Genomic DNA, 7636 nt, shown 5'->3' on the forward strand with positions numbered 1-7636 from the left:
AGTTCCGGAGGTGGAAACATTTATGTTCTATAAATGATCAGTGCTAGAAAATGCTTCTCTGAGTTGTAGGAGCTCACAGTCACTTTTTTCCACTTTGTTAATGAAACAGACACCTAAATAAGATCACCAAACAGCAGCATGTTATAGGAAGCCAGAGTGCTATTTCCAGGATGACACCAGCAGAAGGTAGCATTTCATACTGACATATCATGTTACTATATTTATACAGAGTTACTGGAGAAATGCTACTTAAATATCCTTAAGGAGTGTTTTAGGATGCTCTCTATTGGGTGCTCTCATATCACATAGAGTGGTCTGGGCCCCCAGTTTTAAGGCGTTCATCAACCATAGATTTGTAAGTACCAAATAAAAAGAGCCAGAAGATTTATTTTTATAACATAGACAGTACAGTTAATTAATTTTTAAGCCTGATGAACCCGAATAAAAGAAAGCCACATTGGTTCTTTCACACTATCTAACCCAAGAAACTTCTCTACATGCCATCCAGCTACCAAATGGACACACTAACTAGCCTCTTCTCTATTGTCCATTCCTCACAAAGAAACTCTCCCTGAGCTCAGATTTCAGATACATCTTTGTTTTTATAAGCGCAAAGTTTCTAATAGCTGTATGGGCATGAAACTTTTATACAGATAGTTAAGCAAACAGTTTCCCTGCTCTCACCATGGAACTTCTTTGCATATTAGGAGCTGTACTTCATATACATATACTGGTTACCATATTTTGAAGTGTACACAACTGAGAAAATAATTCATTTGGTGGACTCCTGACTTTTTCATTAGGACTAGCTATATTAGCATCTTATTTGAGTGGACATGATATTATAAGCTTTTATATCATGGTGTTGTAGGTGTTTACATTCTAGGTAGAAAGAACCAAAGCCCAAAAACATAGTACAAATAAAATAAATGAAAATGTTCAGGTATACACTTATCAAAGCCAACTTCTGCTTTTTTAGCGTTTTATCTGGACGACTTTCTATTTCTTACTGGAAGAATTTTCACTATTAGCCAGGTTCTGTCTGTAGCTTGATGCCAAGGGAATGCCTGATCAGAAGATAGATAAAACTGCCAAGCAACAGCTTCAGTTTACTTTGAAGCAACAGAACCATTTCATCAGCCTTCTCAAAGTACAATCAGGAGTGACTTCCATGTTTGAGAGCTGTCTCCTCATTGATGGATTCATTTGACTAACAGCTACATAGAAACTGGCAAATTCCTGATAGGTTCTGCTCTGCTCACAAGCACATTCTCACTTCTGTCTGATTGGGTTCATTCAACCAGCTGTCACTGTTTGTGCAAACCTGTCAGCCAGATGGATGAATCCCTAATAGGCTGAGCAGAGTGGAGGTCTAGACTAATGTAATGCCATCACACTGATAATACTGAAATCTGTATCTCCAGGTTCTTGTCACTTCTGTTTTCATGTACTAACCGAAAAGCAGAGGAGATACATTAAATTCCTCTGAACTCCCTAAGTGCATCACAGTGCAGGAGCATTGCAGCTGTTTGGAAACAATCAAGTATTCTGGGATTCTGGTGAATAGAAGAAGCAAAAGAGTTTCTTCACCCAAGAGAAAAATGATTTTATACTTAAAGCTTATTTTTGTGCTGATTTTTTCACAGTGTGAGCACTAGGAAAACTTACTATATACAAGTTTGCTTGTAGTTCAGAATTAGCAAAGCATTTTCATGAACAATGCAACTTTGAACATATCAGTGCAACTTCTCCGAACACTTTTATTTATATAAAACTTAACTCTTTGGATAATATTTAATTTACTTCTGGAAATGAACAAGATACCATAACTGATGCTGGTTTACTTTAATGCACTGGACATCTGCTGGACCACAGCCAGCAGCAGCCCAGAACCTGTTTACTGTGTGATTCAGCCACAGGCAGAGCTGTTGGTCGTCAGCAAACAAGAAGGGAGCAGCTGTGGCCATCTTACCACAGTCTTATCATGTTCTCTGAGTCAGTCCTCCAGGTGGTGTGCAGGTATTGAGGCCATGCCTAGTATATCAGAACAGTGCCATTTCACAAATGCTGTATGAAATCAAGGACATGAATGTGACCGGTCTAAAAAACAAATAAAAAGTTGATGTGCTTCAGAACACCCATACCTACAGCAGTTACACTGTCTTTCGATGATAAAGATTTGTATTATTTCAAACAAAGAAGAAAAACAAAAACATCACTAATCAAGCATCAGAGAATTGTGTCTGTAGAAGCAATCAGCACTAGGCCCAGCAGTAGGCCACAGCCAGCTAATGCACTCACTGAGCTTTCTACTTCACGATCAGCTTTACTGTAAACAAACACAATTCACAAAAATTGTGTAACATATTCTGTAGGAATTGTATTAAAAAAAAATTCCTACCTATGAATATTGTAAAGCAGGATCATTCTGCCATCTACTGGCAATTCACAGCGCTACACTAGGAACATTCACCAGGAGTAGACTTCAGCAACAACGTTCACACTGTTCCAAAAGCATGATCCCCTAAGCAGGCCCTACTTCTGGCTTCCACCAGCATTATCTCCACTTTTCTGGTAGTAGGCATCTGAGAGCACATACACGGTAATGCTTTCATACACTCTTCATAATGCTGACATTGACATCAATCACCGCTTTATCTGGTTGCAATCTGTGAAAGAAGAAATTAAATCAGTTTAAGTACAAGGAAAAGGCTTTAAACTTTTTTTTTTTTTTTTTTTTTTTTTTGAGGAAAATTCCTGCTGTAAGAAGTCCCACACCCTCTCTTGCAAGCAGGGTGTGACATAATGGCAACATGGAAATTGTTTTCATAGAGCTTTGAGGTGCTCATCTATTTACTACAAAGCATATCCCCATATCTCTTTTAAGTGGAATTTATGCACAACTGTGCAAGCAGGATGTCTAAGAACTACAGCATCTGCTAAGCTGGCTGTAAAAGCAGCAGCTCTGCATGGAGCAATGTTACTCATGGGCTCAGATGCTTGAGCTCTGGTTTGTATGGTTACCACCTGTAGTCATTCACTTACTGCTCTAATGGCACATTCCATTCAGTTCCCAAAAATGAAAACAGTGTGAAATCCTTGCTTAATGGAATGCGCTTTAAATGCCATGCTTCCCACTCTCCCCCCCAACTGGGATTCTACTCACATAATGCCACAGGGCAGTCACTCCATACTGCAGTGTTATCATATCCCTTGCAGAACCACCAGTAGTTGTTTATTTTTTTCCTTTCTTTACTTCACTATTGGTAATTTAGCACAACAAAACAAACAGAATTCTGTCCTTTGTACTTCAAGCTGAAGATATTCAAAACTTGCATACTCACTTTATTGGACAAAGCCTTAGTAGCAAAGCTTTGCCTTCAACTCATTCTTAAAACAAACTCCCCAACATCACAGTGGTTCTGAATTCACCTTGCTAGAGCTTAACCACAGAAATGATGAACCGATTCTGCAGCACCCTGCTTTTTTTTTTTTTTTTTTTTTTTTTTTTTTTTAAGCATTAGTTACTCTTGTTGCTTGTCATTCCAAGCTACAGAAGCGCTCTTTCATGAACACGTTCTAGCAGTTCCCAAGAAGCTGAGAATGGCAGTTCTTGGCCATAAGTAGCCCTGCAAGCACCATCTTTGTAGAATGCAGATAGCTGATGCAGACATACACAACCTTGTCAGCACAGCTGATACTTCAGGGACCTTATCAGCTGCTGCCTCTCTGAAACTCAGTTCTTAAATAAGAGCTACAGATTGCTTTACTTTATTGTTGTATTCCACTGGCCTGTGATCCCTGTAACTATTTTAAAGCTATTAATAAGCAACTTTTGGTCTTCTGCGCTTACATCTTAGCCCTGTTTAGCTGAAGGAAGTCACTTGGAGGCACTTAATACTTCTGTTGCACTGTGAGAAAGCTAAATAAGAATCCTGTTTATGTTTCAGGTGCATTCCTATTTGTGTGGGCTGGAATGCTGAGTCATGAGAGCCAATGAAGCCTCTCCATGACAAGTACTGGTTACTACCTTAAAGAACTGCTCAAATGAACACTATGGTGAATTAGAGGCATTATCTATCATTAACCAATGACAAACAAGCTAATTTTCTATGTGCTGTTACATTGCTATTCAATGCAGTAAACGATGGCTTCATTAAAGCAGGTTGACTGGCAGTTTTGCAAGTGGTTGTGATGTTCCCTTTGTGATTTAAATAAAGGCACGGCAATCTTAGGCCTCATCAGGTAACATGAGCTAAATTACGCACTTTGATTGAAAATACAAACCTTATCATAGGAAATCCTTCCAGTTGCAATATAAAACCTTGTGGTTATGAGGCTTTTTCTTCTCTTTAATAATTTATGTAAGACTGGGTACTTTTTATATTCTGCATAACAGTTTGCAAATTTGCGGGGGGGGGGAAACGGTAGCATAAGTCACTTTCAAATGCCCCTTCTCCTCTCTCTAGCTATTTGCTTTCATCATTTTTAAGTGTATTTGACAACAGGCTCCTCAGGGAAGCTCTGTATATCTGGTGAGATCCAGTGCCAATAAAGCCTTGCTAGACACAGTAGGAGTAATGAATTCAATTTTGGATTTTGCTTTTAGGACTTCTATTTTAGGCAAATAATACAACGATGAACCACAGAAAAATTGCTGAAGGATTAAAGATATAAGCTCTTACCTTCTCCTAAGCCTGAAAAATTCAGAAAAGCATCTTAAAATTGGCATTAATGTGAGGTGACAGAAAATCTAGTGGCTAGTTTAGATATGCATTCCACAACTGAGCATATACTTTTGAATGCTGACGCATGAAAGTAGCAAACACTAGAAAGGAGAAGCAAAAAGAAATAATTGCCAGGACTACTTTCTTCATACAAGAATCATGGGAGAATAAACTCTTAAATATACATTAGTAAACTGCAGGCCCAGGTCACACATCTTTTAAGAAAGGGAGAGGACACAGCAAACAAAACAAATACCCCAGCAACCTTCTCATTAATTGCATATTACAAAGGAACCACAGACCAATCCTTTTGTCAGAAAAAAATATTAATGAGGATATCAAGAACAGTGGATAAACTGATTTCTACATATGGAAATCTATTAAGATCACAGTTAAGACCTGGTGATTCGTGGAGAAAGAGGTCTTGCCATCATTCACAGAGACAGGGTTATTGACTTCAGGACTGTTTAATCCAAACCAGACTTGATGCAAAACTCTCATTTTCCAGACCTTGCAGAAAACCATTGGCAGGCTGACCAAAGTATCAGAAATATGTACAAAGCTTGCATCCAGAAATGCAAGAATACTTCTTATTAGTCCCCAAGGTGAAGGTCAGTGTTAGCAAGCTGCCAGTTCTGAAGACGGCTCCAAGGGCGTTCTCCTATTTACAGCCCTGCAGAATGAAGTGTCTGAGGTCACTCACCAAACAGTCAAGCAATCTAGAAAGCTGCCTGCTAACTTCGGGGAACCCTCAGATGCACATTCTAATATCTCTTTTTTAAGTGGAAAGAGGGTGGCAGCATTTATTGTCATCTGACTACAGCATGACTTTGTGCTGGAGATGAAGGAATTCTAGCTTTCGGGTTAGTTTTTAGGCATTTAGCTTCTCATAACAATGAAACATAACACATGTTGCTATTTAAAATCAAGAGTTGAGATGGAAAGAATCCCTTCACAGATGTTAAGGGACACACCACCAGGAGAGGTATAAACACACTGCAGAAAAGCATAAAAGAGAATTCTGCACAGCAATGACTTCATAAGCATAGGCATGCTTACCCAGCATACTGTGAAAAAGAATGCTAAGCACATCCTCACTACATCCATCTCTGATCATTTTCCACAGCGTCAAACAGCAAAAGGCATAAGCTCACTAAAATGAGATACTAACGAGTTTAATATCCTGTACTTAGGGGGGAAAGATGAGGTGGATAAACAGCAAAAAAAAAAAACAAAAAAAAAAACAACCCTAAACTAAACCACACACCATTGTGCAGCAAGATTTTTCTCTAACTAACCACCAGTTTGCCAGCTGTAAGCATTCAGAACTATGGGTATTTTTAATTACTGTTTTGTCAAGGGCCTATTTTTGAATGCCATTTATATTCACACACACACTCCTAGTAGCACAACTTCAACTTAAACCTGGTAGTTGATAGAGCCATTATATTAATGCGCATCCTTCTGTGTCTCCAGTATTAATGCAAGGAATACAAAAAGTGATGTAATGCACATATTTGTTATCAGAAGTACTGTACTTCTCTATTCCCTATACTTTCCACAGCTAAACAGCTCTTAGCTGATTTGATTTACAGTAAGAAGCAGGAAGGCTCCAGATACATCACTTGGGAAACAAGGCGTACCAAATATGAAGGCATTTTCTTCTCACTTGGGTAAGTGACAAGGGAACTCTGCCAAGCAGATGTGCTCCAACACGTCAGTGGGGTGGAAGAGCAGCATGTGGGAAGAAACAAGACCGCTCCGTGTGCACCAAGTCTCCAAGCTTACCTCTTCAAGTGCCTCACTGTAATGGAATTAGTCACACAGGACTCGAAACACTTCCTACATCATCAAAGCTGAATCTTCAACTAGCACAGGCACCCTTGACAGGCAGACAGAATTTTTGTAACGTGTTGAAAACCAAACAGTCCCCTATTCTGAGGGCAGTACACAGTTTTAGCAGAACCCCTAGCAGCAGGAGACTAGCGAGCAGGACAACTAACTACTCAGCTTATACCTAATGCTAGTACTTGCTGTTGATATAGAATTACTCCAGAAATAACTCTTGACAATAATTACCAACTTCAGTCAATTAAAAAGCCAGGCTTTCAGACAGAGAATAGATCCTGTCAGTTACTTTCCAGTGTTGCTTTAGTTTACTACTTCATTGCCAACGGCAAGAATCTTGTAACATTCAAAATAAAATCTGGTCACTGCTAGTACAGTGAAACCAACGCCTATCATCGTTTATAACACCCTGACAATGTTATTTACTTCTTTCCTCCAGCTGGAGCATTAAATGGCATAGTCACACTAATGATATTCAAGCATTTTTACCTCCTCCTTTTCATTCAGAAACTTAATGGTACTTTAAACAAACACAACTAAGCCTACTGGCCAGATCAAATACTATTAGCAGAGATAAAAAGAAAGAAGTTATTTGTGCTCTCCTAATAAGACATGCAAGTTGTTCCTTCCTGCATTCACACAAGAAGTGCCATCAGCAAAGAAGTAGCTTTTGGTTTCTTAGCACCAGGAGTTAGGTCTTCAGCCTTCCAGCACCATCATTCTACTCTTACCTAGACCAAATAGGAAACTGCACAGTTTGTCCACACGTGGCAACACAACTCAATGGCAATGCAATAGAGACAGATGTTAAGAGAAAGAGGATCTGGGAAACTTCTTTATTTAATCCAAGCATTTCTCTGGCAGTGGCAATCCTCCTCTAGTCTTCTCCAAAAAATTGCACTTACAGAAAATATTTAGATACATTTAAAAGTACGCATAAGAGACAGCTTGCTTAAAACAGTGGAACAACACAATTAAAGCCTGTTACCACAAAACACTGGCTATTTTTCTGATGTCAAGATACTTACTAACTATTTGACTATGGCTTTCAATCTGTGACA

The sequence above is a fragment of the Coturnix japonica genome, chromosome 5 (assembly GCF_001577835.2).
Source record: "Coturnix japonica isolate 7356 chromosome 5, Coturnix japonica 2.1, whole genome shotgun sequence".
NCBI lineage: Eukaryota > Metazoa > Chordata > Aves > Galliformes > Phasianidae > Coturnix > Coturnix japonica.